Source organism: Lagenorhynchus albirostris, chromosome 20 (assembly GCF_949774975.1).
Source record: "Lagenorhynchus albirostris chromosome 20, mLagAlb1.1, whole genome shotgun sequence".
Classification (NCBI taxonomy): domain Eukaryota; kingdom Metazoa; phylum Chordata; class Mammalia; order Artiodactyla; family Delphinidae; genus Lagenorhynchus; species Lagenorhynchus albirostris.
In genome coordinates this window covers 373,125-398,440 of record NC_083114.1, presented here as the reverse complement: position 1 = coordinate 398,440, position 25,316 = coordinate 373,125, and the positions used below count along the sequence as shown (strand labels likewise).

General features: G+C 59.6%; 1 protein-coding gene across 3 annotated transcripts in view; it reads left to right on the top strand.

Moving 5' to 3' along the window:
- Positions 1-25,316, top strand: part of KCNJ12 (potassium inwardly rectifying channel subfamily J member 12) — a 36,863-nt gene that overhangs the window by 4,744 nt on the left and 6,803 nt on the right. For 2 of the 3 annotated variants that reach the window (XM_060132858.1, XM_060132861.1), the window contains one exon: positions 20,711-20,832. The gene's annotated coding sequence lies outside the window, so the exon portion shown is untranslated. Of the gene's footprint in view, positions 1-19,632; positions 19,652-20,710; positions 20,833-25,316 lie in introns of those variants that run through there. The other variant, XM_060132859.1, reaches the window with a different exon arrangement.

Genomic DNA, 25,316 nt, shown 5'->3' with positions numbered 1-25,316 from the left:
TGTGAGGACGTCCCCGCGGTGGGAGTGGGCAGCCTGCGGCCCAAGAGGGCAGCCCCGGCCAGAGGTGGCAGCAAGTGGGGGACAGCGCTTGGGACCCTCTGCCCCCGAAGCCTCCTCACAGCTGCTTGGTGGCTTCGCCAGCAGAGCTGGGCTGGTGCGGGGGGGCGGGGGGGCATGTGGAGATAGCGAGGTACCGAGCTCTGTGTGTGTGCACGCACGCGTGTGTGTGCGTGTGCGTGAACGGCCGAGGTCACGGAGGGGCTGTGCGCCCCCCACCCTGCCCACCTCCCTCTCCTTCCAGCTGCAGCCCAAGCCCCCTGAGCTGGCGGCTCCAGCCCTGCAATTCTCCGGCACTTAAGGCAAAAATAAATCGCTGCTGGCAGCTGGCGTTCCGCGAGGTAGCAGCCGCGCCACCCCCCTGCCCCCGACCCTGTGCCTGTGGGCTCTTGGTTCCAGGCCAAGCCGGGCCAGGGGGGGCTAGGAGGACTGGGGGCCCTGCGGGGAGCTGGCTCCGTCCAGCCCCTTCTCAGGAGGAGAGGTTGGCAAGGCCCAGAGAGCGCGGGGCCTGGCTGGGTCGCGCGACGCGCAGAGGTGGATGGAAGCCGGCGACTCCCGAGGGGACCGGGATCCGGGGCAGGTGAGGGGGCTCAAAGGTGGGGCTTCGCAGGGGCCTGGCCCGTGGCCTTGTGGAAGCAGGGTGTGGGCAGGGCCCTGGACCCCCTCGCGCAAGGCCCTGGGGACCAGCCCCTGGACATGTCTTTCCCTGCTGGCCTCTCCCTTTCCTTCTCAGAGAGCCCTAGAGGTCTCTGCCTGGTGAATCTTAGTGACACAGGCCCTGAGGAGGTCAGAATTCAGCGTTATTCATGCTTTTGACTATTGAGTCTGGAGCTGGTATCTTTGCTTTTACCCTGTGCCTGGGGCTGGGGGCTGGGAACTGATGTCTGGATTGGGGGAGGGTAAAGAAACCAGTGAACAGACATTTAAGGAAGCACGGAGTTTGTCATATTCTCTCGCCAATTATCACAGTTTTTAATGACAAGCGTGTTAACATGCTCACGGGTAAAGCATCGCACGATCGTAAGAACAGAAAATGAAGTTCTTTTTCTCAAACCTTGTCTCCCCCTCACCCCCACCCCAAAGCTTTATGCTTTTGAGGGGACTCATTAGAGAACCTTTTAGATTGTCTGAGTGTTTAACAAACATGTGGATGTAGTTGTGCACACCTGCTAGCAGCTGCAGCGCCCTCTCTCTGTCTGTCTCCCCCTCCCTGTTTCCGTGTTTTCTCATCTTCCCGTCCCTGCTGTCCCTGCTGCCGCCCCAGGCCCCATACTCGGGGGCTTCATCCTCTCTCCTTTGATTGACCCGAGGGCTGAGTCTCAGAGTCTTGGGACCACAGAATCTTAGCTGTGGAGTCTAGGAAAGCACTCAGCCACCCGAGTTCCTGGGCGATGGGCTGAGTCGTGGAGTTGTGGCCTCTTTGGGACAGAGAACCTGGAATTGCAGAATTGGCGTGTCTTACTCCCGGGAGAGGTGCTGAATCTTTGCTGGGGCCCCTCCTTCCTCAGCCCCCTCGGGAAGCGGTTGGAGAATGCAGATCTCCTGGCTCCGTCCCCAGAAATTCTGGTTCCGAGGGCTGGGGTGGAGCCTGGGAACCTGCCCTTTTCGGTCTCCCCAGCAGTGCAGCCAACACGGGGAGGTCACCCTGCTGCAGCCCAGTCCTTGACCCTGGGCTGGCCCCGTCCCCTCTGGCCTCAGGGCCCACCCGGCCCAGTGTGGACAAATTTGAGGCTGTGCTCGAGCCCTGCAGGGAAGGCGCGGGCCAGGCTGTGCGTCCGAGGTCCTCGGCAGGGGCAGGCCTCTGCTGGGGACTCGGTCCCCCCCCCACCTCTGAGCTTCCTGTCGGGTGCCAACACCGTCACTCCTGTCACCTGGCTTGAGAGGATATTGGAAGGGCCGCCCCGCCCGGCTCCACTGAGGGCCCCTGTGGAAAGGGTCTGAGAGGCTAAGTTCGAGGGGGTGTCGGTCACCCCTGTGCTGGCCCCGGGCCTCAGTGACCCCGCGTGTGAAGTGGACGTGGGCATCGTGCCCTGCCTGGGCATCTGCTTTCTCATCCCTTTGCCACTTCAGCTCTGCGGTCAGGGCAGCCTCCGCTCTCCCTGCCCCCGGCCCCTCTGCCACACAGGCCGGAGGCTCACCGTGCCCGTCACCTCGGCCTGCTAGTGCCTCAAGCTGTCAGAAGCACCTGCCCGGCTGGGGCAGCCAAGTTGCCCCCACCCCCAACCCGGGCCCCAGGAGCCTTCAGAACCACTGGAGGCAGTGCCTCCGAAAGTCCCCGGACAGCCCCGGAACGGCCCAGCCCCTCCCTCGGGGCTTCACAGCAGAGGAGACCCGAGCCACCCTCTTCCTTTCCTCTGCCGGCCCTGCCAGCCAGAGCCTTGCGGCACCTGTGGGCTCTGGCCCCGATCCTACAGCAGATGCCCCAGCCCTGAGGCTCCAGAGCCAGGTGACCAGGCTCTGGGTCCTGTCCTGACCCAGCTGCCCTCCTGGTGGGCCTCGGGTCCCCCAGTCACCCTGCCACAGATCGAGCACCGGTGGATGGGGAGTGAAGGGGGAGCAGCGCCCCTGGGGGCTGTGACCCGAGCCCTTGGTCTCAGTCTCCTCCTCTGGGAACTGGGGACACGAGGCGAGGTGGTTGAGCAAACCCACACACCCGACGTGTCTGCCCTGCCCTGCGAGGGGCAGCCGTCCTGTGGGGTGGTCCATCAGCCAGGTCCAGGGGAGAAGACAGAAGTGGGATGACGGGGGGAGCGGGTGGGGTCTGTACTACTTTCATACCACGTCACCACAAACTGGGGGGCTTAAAACAAAACAGATGATCGTCTCTCCGTTCTGGGGGCCAGAGTCCGAAATCGAGATGTCGGCAGGGTCGCTTCCTCCGAGGATCCACCCCGGGCCCCTCTCCCGGCTCCCGGGGCTGCTGCGGCCCTCGGGGCTCCTTGGCGTCCCTCCAGTCTGCACCTCTGTCTTCGCGTGGCCTTCTGCTCCCTGTGTCTTCTCTCCTCTCATGAGGACGCTTGTCATTGGACTCAGGGCATCCTCATCCAGGCTGGTCTCATCTCCACATCCTTAGTTATACCTGCACAGACCCTTTGTCTAAACAAACTCACATTCAGAGGTACTGGGCTGGGTGGACATATATTTTGGGGGAGCCGTCACTCAACCCGTTACACCTGGTCAACCTGGATATGCTGCCCTGTGTCTCGACTTTTTCTTTTTTAAGAAAAACATATTTTTTAGCAACGTATCTTGGAGACACAAGCAGATACGGTATGCTTGGTCTGTGCCGCTTACCAGCTGTGTGTCCTTGGGCAGATTGCTTGACTGTTCTGTGTCTCAGTTTGCTCATCTGCAAAATGGAGGCATTAACGGTTCTTCCCCCCATCGGGCTGCCGGGGGCGATGAAAGGGTGTGCACAGGAGAGGTGTAGTAGATGACCCTTTGATTAGTACATCAACCAGCAGAACGGTTTTAAGGTCTGCCCAGTACTCCCTGCGCTGGGCTGGATTTCTGTTTCGTGAGCCTGCTTCGTTCCGGGGCCCCTCCAGCCCTCGGCTGTTATCACGTGTAGCCCTCGGCTGTTATCACGTGTAGCCCTCGGCTGTTATCACGTGTAGCCCTCGGCTGTTATCACGTGTAGCCCTCGGCTGTTATCACGTGTAGCCCTCGGCTGTGTAGCCCTCGGCTGTTATCACGTGTAGCCCTCGGCTGTTATCACGTGTAGCCCTCGGCTGTTATCACGTGTAGCCCTCGGCTGTTATCACGTGTAGCCCTCGGCTGTTATCACGTGTGACGCTGCCGGCCACCTGGGTACTGAGGTCCTCGTGCCAGTGCTGTCCAGGCAAGAAGTCCAGAAGCGGCCCTGCTGGGTCGGAGGGCTTGTGCCTTTGTAGCTTTTAGAGCTACCACCGCTGCGCCCTCCAGGGGTGGTCCCCGCCCCTTGGAGAGTTGAGCGTGCCTGGGTCCCACCGTGGCCTCCACCGCGTCTGTTTTAGAGCCAGTGCAGCGTTTCTTCCTGTTGAAACCCCTTCCTGTCGTTCCCTTCCTGGCAGAGTGGTCATTTCCCTGACCTTTGCCCTCCCCCAGGTTGAGGTCTTTGGGAGTTGGGTGGGTGCCCCTGAGGCCCTTTCTCATCCCGTTGGGTCCTCATGGCTAGCCCCAGGGGTGGGAAGCAGCTGCCCTCTTTCCAGATGCCAACACTGGGCCTCAGAGAGATCGCGTAGCAGCCCGGCCCATCTCTAGCGGTCTGTCTGCACCTGGAGCCCGAGGGGCCTCCTCAGGTGTCTTGCTTTCCCTGCAAGCTTCCCTGGTGGCACAGTGGTTAAGAATCTGCCTGTCAAGGCAGGGGACACTGGTTCGACCCCTGGTCCGGGAAGATCCCACATGCCGCGGAGCAACTAAGCCCGTGCGCCACAACTACTGAGCCTGCGCTCTAGAGCCTGCGAGCCACAGCTGCGGAGCCCACGTGCCACAACTGCTGAAGCCCGTGCGCCTAGAGCTGGTGCTCGGCAACAAGAGAAGCCACCGCAGTGAGAAGCCCGTGCACCGCAACGAAGAGTAGCCCCTGCTCACCGCAACTAGAGAAAGCCAGCGCGCAGCAACGAAGACCCAGTGAGGCCAAAAATAAATAAATAAATTGATTAAAAACCCCCCAGCACTCTCCTCACTGGAGGGAGAGGGCTGGGTTTCACTCCTGCTGGCCCCCCTGCCCTGGCCCCATCCCTGGGCCACCAGGCAGGGTCCCTCTGGAGATGGCTGGTGAGCTGACAGACCACTGTGATACCCTGGACTGAGGCCGTGTGCCCCGGGGGCCTGGGTGTCCTCGGCCCCCTCCCTCGGCTCCTGGCAACCGTCAGGATATTTTGGGGGCTCCAGCAAAATGCCCGCCTTGGTGGTGGATTCAGCAGCCTGCGGTGTCACTGGGCGCCTTTATTTCTCAGGGAGTGCCGCGGTGTTTCACTGAGACTTGGCGCCCAAAACAATGAAAATGACTGTTTACTTGGTGTCTTCTGGTGCCAGGCGCTGCGCTCAGTGCTTTCCCGAACATCATCTCATTTAATTCTCAAAATGTACTGGCCAGGAGCGGAGCAGGGATTGAGAGATGGGGTGCTGAGGGAGGCAGGTGGCCAGACCGGGGAGCCCCACGGCTGGGCCCCCGGCGCCTCCAAAGGCACAGGGGCCTTTGAGAAGGGCTCTCCCTTGAGGGCAGGCCGAGACCTGGGCTGAGGATCTGGGAGGTGCAGTGTTGGGCATGAGCCAGGTTAGCCTGGATTTAAATGGGGCAGCCCCCCATGCCCCCCTGCTGTGTGACTCCAGGCAAGCAGCTTCACCTCTCTGAGCCTCACTTCCCTACTCTGAGAAATGGGGCCAAGTGTGCCCCGTTCAAACTGTGATTGTGTGTGCCTGGTGTTAGAACTGTTTCAGAAATCTAGATGATGGAGGAGGGTTCTCAGAGTCCTGTCCACTTTACAGGTGGAGAGACTGAGGCCCCAAGGGGGGAGGGACTGAATGACCTGCCACCCTCCATCCCCTGTGACCTCAGCCACAGGACATGGGGCTGGTCCAGTCTCCCTCGTTTTTACCCTCACCGGACTAGGATAGAAAGACAGACCGTTATTTGAGTGCCTGCTCTGTACTGGGAGGCTCGTGCAAGGGAAAGATTTAAGTTCTCGGCGTGCGGGTCGTGCCCCCTCTGTCCATTTCTTAGGCAGCGGTGGGGCTCACATCTGTCCGAGAGCCCCATGTCCCGGGAGACCCCCCCCACTCCCGTGGCTGCGTCGTGGGCATGCTGGGTTTTCCACAGACCTGCACGCAAACCTTTGCTGCTTGGGGAGACAGCAGGGTGGCCGATTCACTCACCGCTCGACTTTGGACCCGGGGGAAATGCATCCGCCTGGCCTGAGCGAAGTCTCTGCAGAAGTGGGGATGCTGGGGCTTGTGGAGCAGAGAAGGTGCCCCAGGGGAGGGGCTCTGGCCTGGCCCAGCAGGAGGCCTCCCAGAGTGAGTGTCCAGCCAGTGGACCTTAGAGAGCCCTTCAGAACCACCCCTGGTGCCCTGGTCCCCTGCCATCTGCCTCCTGAGCCCACCTTGTCCCTCCTGGACATGCAGGAAACCAGACTTAAAGGACGTGAGCCCCTGAGTCCAGTTGCAGCCTGCACTGCCCTGGGGCCTCATGGACCCCTCTCTTGCTTCCAAGCTTGGGGCTCTGGCCCCAGACCTGCCCCCTTTCCACCCAGAACCTGGCCTCTTGGTCCGGGGGCCCTGCCTCCTGAGGCTCTCCAGGGTCCTGGAGTCTCCGCCGACAGTGTGGCCTCCTCATTACTGAGAAAGTCAAAGGAGAACCTTGCAGCTCCCACCTCCCGCCACCTGCGTCCCCTCACCGTGCCTCCATCCCTTTCCTGTGGATGGACTGTTGTCCCCCACGGCCACTTGGCCCCTCTGCCTTCACCTACCCAAGGCCATTGCTGTGGTGTCTCCCTCTCCCTGCTAGCCCCTTCCCTACACCCTGCACCTGTTCCTTCCAAAGGCGATCACGGAGGGCCTGCCATGGGCTGGCACTGCCTCCAAGCACCAGGACACGCCAGGGGACAAAACAAAGCCCTGCCGGCATCCATCTGCAGTAAAAACTCTCAGTAAACTAGGAACAGAGGGAAACTTTCTCAACTTGGTAAAGGCACCTACAAAAATCCTGGAGCTGACATCATACTTAATGATGAGAAGCTTGGCTTTCCCACTAGGAACAAGGCAAGGAAGTCCTCTCTCACCAGTGCTTTTCAACATCGTACTGGAAATCCTGGCTGATGAGATAAGACAAGAAAAGGAAATAAAAGGTATATGTATTGGGGAGGAAGACACAAAACTGTCTCTGTTCACGAATGACATGATCATCTATGTAGAAAATATGAAAAAATCGACAAGAAAACTCCAGGAACTAATAAGCAGTTATAGCAAGGTTGCAGGATACAAGGTTAAGGTACAAAAGTCAATCAGTTTCCTATATACCAGCAGTAAACAAGTGAAAAGTGAAATCTAAAATGAAAATCACAATACCATTTCTATTAGCACCCTCCCCCCCCCAAATAAACCACCGAGGTATAAATCCAACAAAACCCTGATGAATGAAATCAAAGAAAAACTAAATAAATGGAGAGATATTCCATGTACATGGATAGGAAGACTCAATATTGTTAGACATCAGTTACTCCCAACTTGATCTATAGATTCAATGCATTCCCAATCAAAATCCCAGAAAGTTATTTTATGGATATCGACAAACTAATTCTAAAGTTTATATGGCGAGGCAAAGGACCCAAAACAGCCAACACAGTACTGAAGGAGAAGAACAAAATTGTAGAACTGACACTAACTGACTTAAAGACTTACTATAGGGACTTCCCTGGTGGTGCAGTGGTTCAGAATCCGCCTGCCAATACAGGGGACACGGGTTCAAGCCCTGGTCCGGGAGGATCCCACATGCCACGGAGCAAATAAGCCCATGCGCCACAACTACTGAGCCTGTGAGCCACAACAACTACTGAGCCCGCATGCCACAACTACTGAAGCCCGTGCGCCTAGAGCCTGTGCTCCGCAACAAGAGAAGCCACCGCAATGAGAAGCCTGCGTACTGCAACGAAGACCCAACACAGCCAAGAATAAATAAATTTTAAAAATAATAAATAAATTTATTTTTTAAAAAAGACTTAACTATAAAGCTACAGTGATCAAGACGTGTGGGGTTGGCAACAGGACAGACAGATCAATGGAGCAAAGTAGAGAGCCCAGAAATAGACACACACAAATATAGTCAACAGATCGCTGACAAAGAAGCAAAGGCAACACAGTGGAGCAAGGATAGTCTTTCAACAAATGGTGCTGGAAGAACTGGATGTCCACACGCAAAGAAGTTAATCTAAACACGGACCACACACCCTTCACATGAATTAACTCAAAATGGATCCTAAATGTACGTAAAGCACAAAGCTATGAAATTCCTAGAAGATAGAGAAGGAGAAAACCTCGATGACCTTGGGTATCGATATGCCTTTTTAGATACAATATCAAAGGCATGATCTATGAGAGAAATAATTGACAAGCTGGACTTCATGAAAATTAAAAACTTCTGCTCTGGGAAAGACAACGTTGAGAGAATTAGAAGACAAGCTACAGACAGGGAGAAAATATTTGCAAAAGACACATCTGATGAAGGGCTGTTATCCAAAATAAAGAACTCTTGAAACTCAACAATAGAGGACAAATGACAAACAGACGATAGGAAAAAATGGCCCGAAGATGTGAACAGACACCTCGGCAAAGAAGATATACAGATGGCAAGTAAACATATGAAAAGATGCTCTAGAGACTTCCCTGGTGGGCCAGTGGTAAAGAATCCGCCTTCCAGTGCAGGGAACGTGGGTTTGATCCCTGGTCAGGGAACTAAGATCCCACATGCCGCAACTACTGAGCTTGTGCACATCAACGAGAGAGCCCGCGTACCTCAAACTACAGAGCCTACGCGCTCTGGAGCCCGCGTGCCACAACTGGAGAGAGAAAAACCTGCACGTCACAACTAGAGAGAAGCCCACGTGCCACAAAGAGAGATCCCGCGTGCCTCAACGAAGATCCCGTGTGCCTCAACTAAGACCCCATGTGGCCAAATAAATAAATATTAAAAAAAAAAGAAGAGCTGCCCCACATCATTTGTCAGCAGGGAAATGTAAGTTAAAACAACAGTAAGATACCACCACATACCTTCAGAATGGCTGGTGAAGACGTGGAACCCTCAACCCTGCTGATGGGAATGCAAAACGCCGCAGTCACTTCGGAAGAGTTCAGCAGTTTCTTACGAGACTAAGCATACTTCACCGTGTGACCCAGCAACCCTAACTCTAACCCTTGGTATTTACCCAAGGAAGCTGAAACTTACATCCACACCAAACGCCGCAGGCAGGTGTTTGCAGCAGCTTTATTGGTTATTGTCAAAACTTGGAAGCAACCAAGATGTCCCTCAGTAGGTGATGGATAAATAAACCGTGGTCCATCCTGACAGTGCAGTATCTTTTAGCACTAAAAAGAAACGAGCTGTCAGGCCATGGAAACACGTGGAAGAACCCTAAATGCGTATGACTAAGTGAAAGAAGCCGGTCCTAAAGGGCTACATGCTGTGTGATTCCAGCTATATGATATTCTGACAAAGGCAGAACGATGGAGACAGCAGGCAGATCAGTGGTTGCCGGGGTGGAGAAGGGGAGACGGACAGGCAGAGCACGGGATATTTAGGGCAGTGAGCTGTTCTGTGTGACACTGTCATGGTGGATACAAGTCTTTGTACATTTGTCCAAACCCACAGAAAGTACAGCACCAAGGGTGAGCCCCGAGGTAAACTGTGGACTTCGGGCGATGCTGACCTGTCAGCGCAGGTTCACTGATGGCGGCGAAGGTCCCGCTGTGTGGACGGGTGTTGCCGGTGGGGAGGCTGTGCGTGTGCGGGGTCGGGGTGTGTGGGAAATCTCTGTGCCCTCCCCTCAGTTTTGTTGTAAACATAAAACTGCTCTAAAAACCATCTTGAGAAAAAAGGAGAATCCCTGCCCTCATATGTCCGTGGGCAACTGAGCATAGACTCCTGAATTAGTGATCAGGGAACATGTGAGAGGGTAGGGCCATCTGAGCAGAGACCCTCATGGAATTGGGGAGGGGCTGGCCGGGGTCTGGCAGGCTGCAGCTGGGCTCATGTCTCTTTCACGTGTCTCCTCATAAAAGTGGATCGCAGTGAACCAAGGTGATCTGTGTCGAGGGGCTGAGCCCCCTGAGCCCGTGGGCGTGCGGTGGGAGTCACACCACCCACTCGGGGTCCCGCAGGCCTGGCACACAGTAGGTGCTCAGTGTGTGCTCAGTTGAGGGGCACAGATGTGGATGTGTGTGTGCCCAGCAGGCATGGATGGGCTCCCCAGGGAAGGGGGGGTCTGCCTGCTGCTGGGAGGACAGAAAGGCTGGCAGGGGACAGGAGCCCCTCCCTCTGCACCCCACAAAGGCTGCAGCTGCTCCGGGTGGGAGGCGGGGGCACAGCTGATCCCCCGCCCCCTAATCAGCCTGTCAGTGCCGAGGAGGCTGCAGGAGCTCCCATCAGGGCTGTGCCGGTGGCTGGATTCGGAGGGAGTCCCAGCCACCTGGTTCCCCTTGGTCTGGGGGCTGGAGCTGCAGGAGTGGAGGGTCTCATGGACCCCCACCCTCCTTTCTGTGCCCCTCCTTACAGCACAGCATCCTCAGGGGGTGGAGCCCAAGCTCGTGGGTTCAGAGGGTGGGCCTGGGACCAGCCGTGTAGGCGGGGTCGGGCCATCTGAATGGCAGGCTGTGTAGACAGTGCGGGGTGCTTCGCTGGGTGTGCTGCGGCCGTGCAGGCCCCTGACTGTGTGGCGGGCGCGTGTCTGAGTGTGTAAGCGGGCATGAGGAGTGCGTGCGCTGTGACCAGTGAGGCGGGTATGACCGATGGCACAGGTGGGGAAGGGCCGTGCCGCCCCGTGCTCTGTGTTTTGACCCTCGGTAACTTTTAGGTCCCCGTGTCTTTCGTGGTCTCCTGTCCCATCACTGTGCTCCCAGCGTCTCCCTGGCTCGTGGGTTCTGTGGCTCCCGTCACCCCGCCTCAGGATCCCCCCGCACCCCTGGCTGGAGGGAGGGTGTGGGCTCCGGGGTCTCAGGAAAGGACGTTCCTGGAAGCTCGCGCTGCTTCGGACTTTGGTGGATGTCGACACGTTGCTTTGCTGTGGTGACCCCGGAAGGCGCCGGTACTCTCTTTACCCCCGTTTACAGAGGAAAGCATGAGGCTCAGAAAGGTTAAGGGATTTTCTGGGGCCCGCGGTGCTCCTCTGAGCCTGTCTGGGAGTGTGGCTGTGGCTGATGGGGAAGCTGTCAGAAGGCCAGCTTCAGGGCCGCACGCGGTCTGCCCCCGCGTCGCTGCTCACCCCCGCCCCTGTGCCGCCCTTCCTCGTGCGCACAGAGTCTCTGCGACTCCCTGCCTTTGTGCAAGGCCTGGGGTGCCTTTTCTTCCTTGCTTATGGGGCCATCACGGTCCGATGGCCATCAATCTGGTGCTGGGACCTTGAGTGCCCCTCTGGGGGCCCCAGACCCCTGCCTGGGTTGACCTGCCAGTAGGAGGTGGAGGCTTGAGTGGCGGGAGACTGGTGGACCCTGGGCCGTTAGGGCCCCTCCAGCCCTCCCTTCCATAGCTGATGGCTGAGTGCCCACTTGGCCAGGTGCCGGGCTGGTGCCTACCACCCATTATACAGATGAGACTTCAGAGGCCGGGAGTGCAGCCCCCATGCACCTACTGCTCCACCTTCCAGCTGCCATGCCGAGCACTGAGGGCCCTGCGTTTGGGCCAGGACGTGGCTCCCCAAACCTCGGGGCCGGGGGTGCCACTGAGAGTCAAGGGAGCCGTCCCCACTGCAGGGCATTGCCGGTCACTAGTGCTGGCCTCTCCTGCCACCCCACAGGTGGAACAGAGAAGGGGGTGGGGTCTGGGCTGTAGCCCACATGGTCTCAATGTTCAGAGGCCATCTTCCTGTGCCTCGGTTTCCTCCGATGTCAAAGCAGGACTCTCGTGAGGCTTAAATGAGGACATCCAGGTAAAGTCCCCGGGTTCCAGGTAGGCGTGTGGCAGATGCCCAGAGAGCATGGGCACTCCTTACCGCCATCTGCCCTTGCTCGTGCCCGGCCCTGGGCTGGGTGACAGTCAGATCTAGAGGCTCAGGGCTCCAGGCTGGGGGTGAGGGGATACGTAGCGTGGTCGCTCTTTGGGCCCCCGCGGCCAGGCCCAGGCCGAGGTGTCACTCAGAGGTCCCAGCTGCCCTGGCTTAGAGTTGGGTGGGGTGAGGGGCTGTCTGGTTCTCAAGGGCTCGCCGAGGCCGGAGCACACCTGGACAGGCCCGTGGGCAAGGCAGGGACACCAGGGCTCAGAGGGGGGCTGCCAGGTGCGTGAGGCACACAACCAAGGAGTCGGAGTTGGAACTGGAACTCAGAACCGGCACCCCGCAAAGCCCGTGCAGTTCTGTGGTTCGGCAGGCGGGCCGCTTCGTGCTTTGCAGACGACGTGAAAGCCAGCGCCATGACCACTTGCTGAGGCGTTCTTGTGTGAAGGCCTTGTGCTGGGTGCCACGTCTTGCGTGCCCACCCCACCCTCAGAGGGCCTGCTGGTGCCTGTCGTACGCATGAGGACACAGGAGCTGCGAGGCGGCCGCACTGCCCTCCGGACCTCTAGCTGGCTCCGTTCCCAGGGTCTCAGGAGAAGCCAAGGTCAGGGGTTGCCCAGGGGGTGGAGGTCGGCAGGGGCTTTCCAGAGTTCCCTGCTCTAATGCCGATGTGGCCAGGCGAGGGGCACCTTCTCCGTGAGGGTGATGACCGGAGGTCAGTGCTAGGGTTCGAGGGCCCTTCACACTGTGCTGGTAGCTGGGTCCTTGGAGGTACCAGAACCAGGCAAGTGGCCCTCCCCTGGTGTCTGGAAGGTGGGCTGGGCTCTGAGGCAGGGTCGCCTCACCACGTGAAGGGGCCCCACATGGCTTCCGCTTCAGGTAGCAGTGGGGACTGAGTGCCCTGAGCCATTCTCGTCCCCCTGGGGCTGTTCCCTGCACGCGTCAGGGGGTTCGCGCAGGGCATGGATTGGGGCACATTATCAGTCAGGGTCACACATCTGGCTTCCGTTCCTGGCTGTGTGACCCTGGGCAAGTCACTTCACCTCTCTGAGCCTCAGTTTCCTCTTCTGTAAAACGGGAGTCATAGGGCTGCTCTGGGACTCCGTTAGGGAGGTAAAATGCTGTGCAGTAAAGGCCCAGGCTTTGGGGCGGCTTGGCTGCGTTTAGTCCCCAGCTCTGCCTCCTACAGGCTGTGTGGCCTCGGGTGAGTCACTTCGGCTCTCCAAACCTCAGTTTCCTCATCTGTCAGATGGGGACAACAGCAGACTCTTCCTTACAGGGCTTTCTCAGGGCACAGGGAGGCAGGTAGGGCAAAGCCCCTGTAGATGTGAGCGCAGGCCGGTGTGAGCACCTCGCACTTCTGCCTGACGCAGCCCGTGTCGGGGTCTCAGCTCCTGGCTGCTCGCGGGGTGCAGAGCACCGGCGGTTTCATCCCCGTGCACGCTGTCTGATGAGATATAAATAGCGTGCAATGTTTGCGAGCGAGATAGGGAAGCGTCTGGCCGGGCCCTCCCTCCCCACCCAGCAGAGGCAGCAAGGCTGGCGAGCTGGCCGCGGGGATGGGAAGGGGATAGGAGCTCGTGAATAAATCATCACACAATCTGGGCTAATGCACTGGCCACGAGGCAGCGCGTGCCGTTAGTGCGTTAACTGTCCAGAGAGGGTGACTGTGTGCGGCTCGGCCCAGCGTCCCCTGGTCTGCAAAGTGCCTGGTGCCTAGGGTGCCCTCTTCCGGGGCTTGGTGAGTCTGTAGAGTGGGGGGCCCACCCAGTCCCTGACTGCTGCCATCCCTGGTGGGCTCCCCGGGACTCTGAAGGGACCCCCCACACCAGGGGCTGTCCGCCCGCTGGGTCCCGGGACCTGTGGCAGCCCTCGCTGGGTTGGGACAGGTGGGCCGGGTTGCGGCGGGAGCCGTGAGCGGAGCCTGGGGCTGCGCCTCACCCTCACAGCCCTCCAGCTCCTTCTCTTCTTTGTGTTCAGTGGTTTGATTTTTTTTTTTTTTTTCTTTTGAAGCAAGGCTGCCCCAGCTCAGCCAGTTACCAAGGTGACCAGACCATCTCCACCACCACACAGCCACGGCCAGGGTTGGGTGAGGGGCTTCGGTGCGTGCACACGCACGTAGCCTGAACGTGTGTGCGTGCCTGTGCCACACCTTGTGCACACGTGTGCGCACACACAGCTCGCACATACGCATACACATGTGCAAGAGCAGGCGCACGGAGACTCACCCCATGTGTCCAGCCTCGGCGTGACGTAGGCACAGATGCATTCTCGTGAGGACACAGCCCACGTGCCTTTGGTGTGTTCCCGCGGGGGAGCAGGGACGCACAGACACGCGCTGCCCGGTGTGAGCAGCGGGCTGCCAGCTTCGTCCCTTGCGCCCTGGTCTCTGTGTGAGTGGCTGCACAGCTGTGGAGTGAAACACAGCATATCCAGACTCCAGGCCACTGCAGCCCCGCCTCCCCTGGCCCTGCCTTCCCGCTGCTGCCCCTCCCTGGTCACCTCTCTGGGTCCACCTCCCAGGTAAACTACCTGCCCCCAAATCCTTGACTCAGAACCTGTTTCTGGGGAAACAAAGTGAGACCAGGTGTGTACGTACCACGACGCTCCTGGAATAACACGTACCCGCACCCCAGGCCGTGTGTCCCTGCAGGTTGTGTGCACCCATGAGCACGTTGGTGTGCTGGTCCCGGCTCTGCACCCTGTGCGTAGACTAACAGCTGTACTAGGCAGGCAGTAGAATCGGGCCCCTTTTACAGATGTGGAAACTGAGGCAGGCATTAGTCATGTAAACACGTGCCTTAGAGGTGGAGGAGGGCAAGCTGGAGCTGGCAGAGGTCGGGACCAGGTGTGGGGGTGTCCCACGGGCCCCCAGCCTCCCCAGGACTCCCTGCCTGAGGACGGCACAGCCCCAGGCACCGACTGGCCTGTGGCCTTGGGGCACTGCATTCTCTCTCTGACCCTGTTGCTTTCTCTTTGGGCAGTGTCTCACAGGATTGTTGAGGGGCGCACACAGTTGGTGCTAAATAAAGGCTCCAGGTGTGAGAAAGCTTTTCCTGGGGCTCTTAGTGGCCACCCTTCCTGCGCTTGGGGCAGAGACCTGCGGCTCACACCCCCTGCACCAGGAACCATGCCCCCGCAAATATACCTTCTCTTCCTGGGCGCGGGCTCAGAGAGGGCTGGTGGCTCAAGCCAAGGTCACACAGCACAGCAGGGCCTCATAGGATCCAGACACCAGGCCCCTGCCCCACCAGTCTTGGGCTCTCAGCAGCCCCTGCCTTCCCACAGCACCAGTTAGCCATGAGGGAGCGGCAGCCAGGCAGAAGGCTTCCTGTAGGAGGTGGTCCTGAGCCCCTTGGAGAGACTGTGGTTTCTCCTGGAGACATCAGGGCCAGATATGTGTGGTCAGTTCCCGGGCCTCTGTTCCCATGGCCCTGAATCTGGGTTCAGATGAATCCCACCCAGCTCTGGGTGGGCCAGCTGTGTGGCCCTGGGCATGGCGCTCACCCTCTCTGAGCCCCAGTCTGTTGCGACTGTCCGAAGGAAGCATAGTGTGAGCTGAGGTAGCACGTGTCACAGTGTTCACGTGTACAGTTCAAGTTGTGGGGTTGGAAAAGCGTGTGTGGCATTGAGGCCACAAGCGTGGGAGGCTGCGGTGGGTCAGAAGGTCAGGCGCCCTCCAGCTTGGTCTTTCCCACACTGAGCCTCGGTCCCGGTCTCGTGCAAGGCAGGAGGTGGAAGCGTTTCCTCTGAAAGCCATTTCTGCAATGTGGATTGTTATTGCCTCTGGCAGATGGGAAAGAGGAGGCTCGCGTGCCCCCATTGGCCGTCAGGCGTCAGGCCGTGTGTCCCAGGCAGGACGGCTCTCCCTCTGAGCGCTCCCTCCCCCGTCACCTTCTCTCCCTCCTGGCGCACCCGGCTGCAGCCCCACTGCCCTCCCTTGAGTCCCTTGAACACATGGAGCAACATTCCAGCCTCAGGGCCTTTGTCCGTGCTGTTCCCACTTCTGGGGACACTGTTCCCACGTTCTCTCCTCCAGAGGCCTCGAGTCAAATGTCACCTCCTCGGAGAGGTCTTCCTATGCCCACCCTGCCTCTGGAATGACGCGGGTTCCTTTCTCCCCGGCATGTTTTTTGTCCGCCTTGTCCCACTTGGATCTCGGCCCTGAGCACCGTGTCTGCACATAGTGGAGGCCCAGTAGGTGTCCGCTGAGTGAGTGAACGCCGAGTGCGGGTGGAGGCCCCAGGCCTTGGCAGTGCTGCCGGAGCCGAGCTGGCAAGGGGGCCCTGGGTGGAGCGGTGGGTCGTCCGGAAGCCCACCCTGTTTTCCCAGACTCCTGATCTCAGAGCACGGCCTCCAGCCCATGCCAGGGTGAACCCCAGCCCTCAGAGGTCTGTCAGGCCCTCCCAGAACCTTCTGTTCCCCAAATAAAGCCAGATTTACACAGTGAGGAGGGGAAGAGGAGGGAAGCTGAGAAAGCAGCTGTCCCTGTGCTCCCCCAGCAAGCGGCCGGGGGTCAGGCCGTGTTCTGCCTGGCCTTTGCCGGTCAGGCCTCGTGCTGGCCCCAGCCTGCTGTGAAGCTAGGCAGCCCCTGGCTGAGAGGGCTCCTTAGGAAGGAGGCGGCTGGATGCAGAGGGACAGAGGCCAGACCCCTGGGTGCTGGGCTTGGAGCCGTGGCTCATAGCCTGGTGACTGTGGACACACGTGCTCTTTTCCGTGACTTACTTCCTCCTTGGTCAGAGACGCTTGGGCCATCTCACCTGGAACATTCTCGGGTGCAATGCCAGGCACTCACAGAAGCTAGGCATTTGGTTCCAGGGGTCCAAGAAAGATGTTGTGGGGACCTGGCAAGGAGTAGCAGCAGTTCCAGGGAAACCTCGGAAGGCTTCCTGGAGGAGGCGTCCTTTGAGCTTGAAAGATGAAAGGCAGAGAGGGGCTTTCCATGGTGAGGGGCCAGCTCAGGCTGAGGCTTGAGGTGTGGACATTCCTGAGACGTCACCCACTGAGGATCGCAGGATCGCACGATCATTCCTCCTGTGTGCTTTTCTCTTGTTGATTTATAAGAACCCTTTATATATTAAGTACATCAATCCTTTTCATAACAGACATGTTATCATTTCCCTTTTATTTAGCTTATAGTGGGTTTTGATAAGCAATATCATAAATATTTTTACGTTGGCAAATTTTCCAGCCTTTTCTTTCATGGTCTTTCTTGTCCCAGGCTGTTTCCTGTCACTATCTCAGGTCCATGCCCTCCTCTGCGCACTTAGAAAATGTCTGAGGCTTGAATTAAGTTGAAGCTTGAAAAATTACAGCCGTGAGAAAAATAGACACCACGGTGCCTTTGTGCACTGGGTCCCTCCCATCCTGTCCATCTGGTCTCTCCTTCCTGCTTGGAGGTAAGGTCTAGTCCAGGCCCTCCAGGGACCTGTGGCCCCTCTTCAGAGTGAGTCAGGGGCTCAGAGATGTGATGAGGGCAGGGCGTGGGGGACCAGGAAATTTCCAGCTCCTTGTACTAACTTGATGAAACCCCATCATGAAGCCATCGACAGATAACGTTGTTAATCCCATCTCACAGGTGAGAAAACTGGGCTCAGAGAGGCTATACGACTTGCCCAGGGTCACCCAGGAAGGGACAGAGACGAGAGTGGAACGCAAGCCGTATTGCCTCAGAATTTATACTTTCTCTGGTACCCCAGTGCCCTTGGGGTCAAGTCCGAGCTCATTGAAATGACTCACAGGGCCTCTCCGGGCCTCCATTTCCGCAGGCATCAGTGCAACGCCTGTGCACACAGGCACTCAGCACACCTCCGCCCTCACTGTTATTAGGGTGACAGGGGGTGCCCCTGCCTGTCTCTCTATACCCGCCTCAGCCCCAAATCCTTAGGGTCCTGAATGTTGGGACCGGAAGGGCCAGCCCCCTCGTTTGCAGATGGGAACAGGGGGGCTCCGAGGTGGGCGGGACTTGCCCGAGGCCCAGTGTGTGAAGGGCAGAGCCGATGCGCACCCTGACCTGGGGGACCCCGAGTGCCCTGCGCTGTGCTGTGGTCGGTCTCAGCCGGGCTCTCTCCGGGGAGGCCCTGCCCGCGACTGGGTCAGACACCTCCCCTGGGCTCCGAGGGCTCCGACCGCGGCCCCGATCCTGCCCGTTGTGTGTGCTGCCTAACTCGCTGTCTTCCTGCCCGGTGGGGACGCCCCTGGCAGGCGGGCACTCCTGGTCCATCGCCAAGTCCCTGGTGCCCTCAGGAAAGTTTGCCTGCCAGAGGGAGGCCCAGAGAGGGACAGGGGCCTACCCTAGGTCGCACAGTGAGTTTGAGCAGAGCTGGGAGCCCCAAGAAAACCCCAAGACCCTCCAGGTCCCACTTGCTCCTGGGACCCAAGGAAGCCCAGGGATGGGGCAGTGATGTAATGGCCACTCTGGCAGAGGGCACCAGGGGTCTCTGTCCTCTGCTGCTTCCAAGGGCCTGGGGCCAAGGACACCCTGTCTCTCTCCTGCCCCTACCCCCCAGGGAAGGATGTTCTCAAGATAAAAATACCCTCGGAAACATTCCCTGGTGCCTGGCGTGACCTGTCATCCGCCGTGGGGGCCAGAACTTCCTGCCCTGGCTTCACCTCGGGGCTCGGAGAGTGGACACCTGTCCCTCCCGGCCGCTTGGCGCAGCCTAACCTTGTGTCGGTGCGTGCAGCCTGTCTCCAGGCCGTGGAATCTGAGGGGCCGTGGTCACTGTGGTTGCTGTGGCCAGCGTTTACTGGGCGCCCCTGCCAGCGATGACACCCCTGGCACAGAGGAGCGGGGCGGCCAGGCCCCTGCACCCGCAGAGCTCAGCCTGTTGGGTGCGTCCTGAGAGCATCACACCAGGCCGCACGGGAGGGTCCGGGGTGCCCCAGCTTCCCATCGTGTCGGGCGCCCCGATGGTTGTCAGAGCAGGAAGACCCCTCAGGCAACGCTGGGAGGGCCGGTGCTTACCGCGTGTCTGCTGCTCACTGGACGCTGCGGCAGGGCCTCGGTCTGCCTTCTTCACAGCCTCCCCAGGCACGTGGGATCTACCCATTTTGCAGAGGAGAAGCCTGAGGCCCAGGGAAGTTCCCACTGGGAGCTGGGGAGCGAGCAGGCCTCGAATGCAGGGCTGGGAGCTCACTGGACCCTGGGCCCTGCCGCTCCGGGGGAGGCTGTGATGGTGGCGACCGAGCCACCTGGTGCCAGGCCTGTGCTCAGCGCACACCTCCCCCCAGGTTGAATTTCACAGGCACATCCTTGGGGAGGCCGGGCAGGAAACGGAAGCGCCTCGCCCCAGGCTGACAGGACGGCCCTTGCTGGGAGGCTGAGGGACAGCCTCACTGTCACAACCCGTCACCCCTGTCACCTGCAGGCGTTGCCCCTGCTCCGGCCCCCCCTGTCCAGGACTGTGACCGCCACCCAGGAAAGTGTTTGGTGAACTTCAGAGGGTTGGGGGTCACGTCTCGTGGGCCATGGCCACTGCAGGGGCAGGGGGAGCGCTGGTTGGGGTGTCAGGTCCTGGGCTCTTGTCTCCAAGCTGCCATTCACTCTGTGGCTTTGTGACCTTGGGCGAGGCCCTTCTCTGATCTGAGCCTCCGTTTCCTGCTGTGTAGAGCGGAGCTGGTGTTGCTTCCCTCCTAGAAGAACGCCCCTTCCAGGAAGCAGGGAGTCAGAGGCTGAGTGACCACGGGAAGCGGGGAGGGCAAGTGCTCCCCTGCTTACCGCCCCCTTCCCTCCCCACGGCCCTGTGACACCTCCTCTGCTCTCGGAGACCCGGCACGAGGGACCTCACCTCCCCCAGCCTCAGTTTCCCCGTCTGTCCCTCAGGGTGGGCTGCGCAGGTTGGAATGACTGAAGCCGAGACCCAGCACACAGGGCCGGGCACAGCGGGTGTCCACTCCAGGGCAAGGACAAGGTCAGTGACCCGGGAACGGGTCCTCGCCGTGGGCAGTCCAGCTGCGCGATGGGGTCTGGGATGGAGCCTCCATTGGCTTTAGAAGGAAATGGCTGAGCGCGGCCAACGGCAGGGCCGCTGGCTGCTGCTCTAGGAGCAACGAGGGCGGGGAAGCAGGGCCTGAGGACTGGGCGTCTTGCGGTGGGAGCCTGGAGTGAAGAGGGACCAGCCAGGCCACCGCTACCAGAGCGAGCAGAAGCCCTGAGCCGGGAAGTGACGCGCCCAAGGTCACACAGCTCGTGAGGGGCGGAGCTGCGACTGGAGCCCAGGTCCGTGTGCTTCTGAACCCACTGCTGGTGCTGCCCCAGGAGACTTGTGATGTGGGCCGACTCACAGCAGTGCCCTTAATCCCCGCTGGAAAATCCAGTGCCACTGTGGACTCCCGCCGGCGTCGGCTGCAAGAGGGTGACCCGCACGGACGCCGTGGCCGGGAGGGCAGAGGTGACGGGGCATCTCGGGCTGGCTCGCCTCCGAGGCTCCCGAGCCCCTTCCCGCTGCTCTCTGCCCTGACCTCACAGCGCACTGCCGTGGAAGGCGGGGGCCGTCCGCCCACAGCGGGGCCCGTGGGGGGCGTGGGGAAGGCTCTGCAGGTGGCCAGGCGCACAGGCTGGGCCCCGAGGTCCTCTGTGGCCCGAGGAGAGTTCCCACAGTGCCCGTTCTCTGGAACGGGAGCAGCAGCGGGTCCAACTTCTTGGGGCTGTCATGAGGCTTGCCTGAGTTGGCGTCCGTGAAGCAGCTACCAAGTGTCTGGCATGCAGTGGGCACTCAGTAGCTAGCAGCGGTCATTTTCTCTGGGGGCACGCCTTGTTCTGCCCTCCTCTGGTTCTGAAGGGCTGTTATGGACAGTCTCATGGGCTGTGAAGCTTTGGGGCACTGGGGTGGGCTGGAGGCCCCCTCTACCCTCCCTGGGGTCCTGGGAGGGTCCGGGGGACAGAGCAAGCAGAAATGGGGGTTTGTGTGGAGGTTGATGACGGTGGAGCTCCCCCAAGGAGAGTGGTGACTGTGCTCTGTTAACTTTAGGGTCTTCCAGCCGCTGAGTCCGCTCCAGCTGGCGCCTGGGAAATGGCGGCCTCTGCTAGTGCAGCCTTGAAGACAGTCACTTGCCTGGTGAGCACCGTTACTTAGAAGATAGGATTCCAGAGGTAAGATTAAGGTCACGGATATGCACCTGTCCACGCAGTCACGCTCATCTGTGCCTCCACCCACCCACTCATCTCTGTGTCCCCCTACCCGCGCACCCATCCACCCGCCTGTTCGACCTCTCATTCACCCATTTTCCATCCATTAGTTCCACACATCCCCCCATCCATCTAACTGTCCACCCACGCACCCAACCCAGCCAGCCATCTTTCCATCCATTCATCCCCCCAGCCATGCAGCCACCCACCTACCCATCCATCTATGCATGTGTCCATCCACCCACCCAATCTATCCATCCATCCATCCGTCCATCCACTCGTCCGTCCATTCACTCACCCGTCCGTCCGTCCGTCCATCCATCCACCCACCCATCCATCCATCCATCCACCCACCCATCCATCCATCCATCCACCCACCCACCCATCCATCCATCCATCCACTTGTCCATCCATCTATTCATCCGTCCATTCACTCACCCGTCCGTCCGTCCGTCCATCCATCCACCCACCCACCCATCCATCCATCCACTTGTCCATCCATCCACTCATCCATCCATTCACTCACCCGTCTGTCCGTCCGTCTATCCACCCACCCATCCATCCACCCATCCATCCATCCACCCACCCATCCATCCATCCACCCACCCACCCACCCATCCATCCATCCATCCATCTATCCACTCATCCGTCCATTCACTCACCCGTCTGTCCGTCCGTCTATCCACCCACCCATCCATCCACCCATCCATCCATCCACTTGTCCATCCATCTATTCATCCGTCCATTCACTCACCCGTCCGTCCATCCACCCACCCATCCATCCATCCATCCATCCACTCATCCGTCCATTCACTCACCCGTCTGTCCGTCCGTCTGTCCACCCACCCATCCATCCACCCATCCATCCATCCACTTGTCCATCCATCTATTCATCCGTCCATTCACTCACCCGTCCGTCCGTCCGTCCATCCACCCATCCATCCATCCATCCATCCACTCATCCGTCCATTCACTCACCCGTCTGTCCGTCCGTCTATCCACCCACCCATCCATCCACCCATCCATCCATCCACTTGTCCATCCATCTATTCATCCGTCCATTCACTCACCCGTCCGTCCGTCCGTCCATCCACCCATCCATCCATCCATCCATCCATCCACTCATCCGTCCATTCACTCACCCGTCTGTCCGTCCGTCTATCCACCCACCCATCCATCCACCCATCCATCCATCCACTTGTCCATCCATCTATTCATCCATTCACTAATCCGTTCGCCCAACTCATCTAAGCAGTTTTCACGCACCTAAACGAACCATGCCTCTGGTCACCCGCATCCGTCCATCCCCGTCCGTCAGCCCTGTACTCCATCCGCACGCTTGACCCCCCACCTGTACTCCATCCACACGCTTGACCCCCCACCTGTACGTGTAACTGTCTCCTCAGCCATCCCTCTGTTCAGCAGCTCATTCCCTCGTCTTTGTCTGAACACTGAGCATTTCCTGGGTGCCCCCGCTGTGCCAGGCCTGCACCAACCTCTCTGGACCTCTGAGGTTGGCCCGAGGTGGGGCCCAGGCAAGGCCAACTCTCACACAAGGCGGAAAGTAGCTTCTGGTCCTAACAGGGGAAGCCCAGGGCCAGAGAATGTAAAAGGACTTCGTGAAAGCGGTGGGCTTCTGCTGACTCCCGACCGATAGGGGGATTTCCAGCATTCCCATTGGCTGTGATTGGGGGGTTGGACAAGGCTTGCCACAGGAAACCCCTCAGGAACCTGTTGCTGTGTAGGTAGGAACGGCCTGGACAGGAGGTGTCTGTGGGCAAGGAGTGGGCGGACAGCTTCCGTCATTCAGGAGCTAAAATACACAGGACCTGGGAAGGGAGTGGATCTGGGGGCTAAAGGAGAGGGAGGAGGCCAGGCTTGTGGCTGGGCTAACTGGGGGAGTGGTTGGACTGCCCAGTGACCCCACAGCGGGGACGAGTGGAGGGAAGAGGGGAGGAAGCTTTGGAGGAGAGGGGGAGCATGTTGGCCACGTGGCCTGGGAGGGGGGCCCAGGGGCTGAGGGGCCTTGGGAGGCTGAGTAGAGCAGGTGCCCCGAGTATGCCCGTCGTGGCAGGCAGCTGCTCCTGGGGCATTAACTCCCTGGCATGCCGGTGCACGGGCAGAGTGGAAAGACTGGTGTTGGTCTTTTGGGTGGAAAGACTGGTGTTGGTGGTTGGAAGCTGGGCAGGTGGGCCTCGAAGTGGTGAGGGCCCGGGGACAGCCAAGCACCGGCCATTCCCATGCCCAGCACAAGGCGACACGTCTCTCCTCCGGCCTCACAGGGGCCTTGCAGGGGCCTGGCCCAGGAGGCCTGCACGGTGTTGACCCCAAACGTTTGCAGGCCATGGGTGACCGAGGCCGGCTGAATGTTTTGGGGAGGGGAGGGAATGTGCCTGGGAAAGGTGGGTGGGCACAGGAGATGGCCGTGTCTCCCCAGAGTGTGAGAACAGAAGTGTCGGCCCCCTAACCCGCCAGCTCCTGTCCAGGCCAGCTCTTGGCTCTCCTCAGCCAGCCTCAACCTCTTCACTGGACCCTGCGGTGCCAGCCTGTTCTCCCCTCCCCCCCACCCTGCGCCCCAGCCCTGGGAGCCTGCCGCCCCTGAGCTGCCCCGTCTCACGCAGTGCAGCCTCCAGGCCTGGCCCACGCCTCTCGCTTCCTGCGTGGCTGAGCAAGGGCGCCCTTCTTGGAGCCTCCGTCTTCCCGCCTGCAGATGAAGGACTGGGTTTTGCAAGCTCTCGGGCTGAGTGTGATGGGCAGTAACTGGATAAGGATCCTGTGGCCACCACAGGGCGCAGTGCGAAAGCGCTCTGTGACGGATTAGTATGCCTGCCTGCCTCGGGCACGGGCTGCGGGGAGGTGTATGCGGCTGCACGCTGGCTTTCCCTGAAGCAAGTGATTTTTAAGGAGAGACCATGGACTTGGAAGGACTTGACCATGAGGTAGTGAGTGCCCTGTCCCTGGATGTTCCAAGCAGGGCCTGAATGGCCACAGGTCAGGAGTGCTGGTGAGGGTCTTACCTCTGCTTTCACGGGCTCAGATTGGGGTTATTTGTGTCTCATCGCCATGTGGCGTTGCAAGGACCCTGAGGACCGAGGCTTGGAACACAGTGTCATGTCCACAGTCTGGCCTAGGGGAATGGGGGGGGGTTGAGTTCTCTCCTACCCCCCCAGACCAGGAGCTCACTCCTGAAAGGCTGTGTGACCCTGGGTAAGTGACTCAGGCTTTCTGAGCTTCAGTTTCCTCATCCAGAAAGTCACACTAAGGGATTACGTGAGCTACTGGAGCTCTTAGCGCCCGGCAGGTAGTAAGCACTTGGTTACTCTGCTCATCCCTGTGAAGGGGTCCTGCCGCCTGGGAGGCCTCCCGAGGGAGGGGGTCACTGAGCTTCTCCTCGGTGCCCCCTCCATTGATCCGACTAGTCCGTGCTTTCTTGGCCTTGGCCTGGTCTCCTCCGGACGTTGCTGAAACCTGAGGCCCAGAGCCTCGGGGGACCTGGCATGGGGTGTCCCGCTCCATCCGGGGGCACTTTGCGATGACTCTTGGCCCTCGGGTCATGTGTTAGCTGCCTCCCTAAAAGCTCCCAGCCCAGGCCCTGCTGGTGCGCCAAGCCTGCCGGGTGCCGGGCCCTGGAGACGCCGGGCTCGGGACAGCTCCCCCTCCCCTCGGGGTCTCTGGGTCCAGCCTGCTGGGCCTGCCTCACTCCCAGTCTCCAGTGCCGAAGTCGCCTAGGCTGGCTCAGGTAGGGGACCGTAGTGCCTCTCTCCCCTTTCCCTCCCAGCGACGCCTGGGAACCCCACTGGCCAACCTGGGCGTCCGACCAACGTAGTCTTAATTATCATCTTTACCATCTATCTCGTTCTGGCCCACAAGGTGTTTTGTGACCTGGGGCAAGTCTCAGCCTCAGTTTTCTCATCTATAAAATGGGGAGCCGGCCTCCTTGCTTGCTACAGCCTCTCCAGCAAAGCAAATCTAATTTCCTTTCTGTCTGATCCGTGCGCACCCGTTGGACAGGAGCCACAGCGGGCCGCACATGGCTGGTTGAGAATCTTGTCCCTCATTTCTCTTTCTTTCTTTCTTTTTTTTTCGGTCATGCTACACGGCTTGCGGGATCTTAGTTCCCCGACCAGGGATCACACCCGGGCCCCCTGCAGTGGAAGCGCAGAGCCCTAACCGCTGCGCCACCAGGGAAGTCCCCCACATTTCTTAAACCGAGTCCTTAAAGACCACAGAGCCCCGTAACCTTCTTGCCTTGGGTGTGCAGAGGGTCGCTGGATGTTTGGCAAGTTTGTGGTGCCGGAGCTGCTACCGTGGATCCTCTCCTCGGCCTTTCTCTCTGGTGGTGTGTTCACCAAGCGCCCGCGAGGTGCTGCCCCCATCCTTGGCATCTCATGCACGCATACGCGTGCACACACGCGTGCACACAGAGCCGCCCGCTGTGTCTCTGCTCC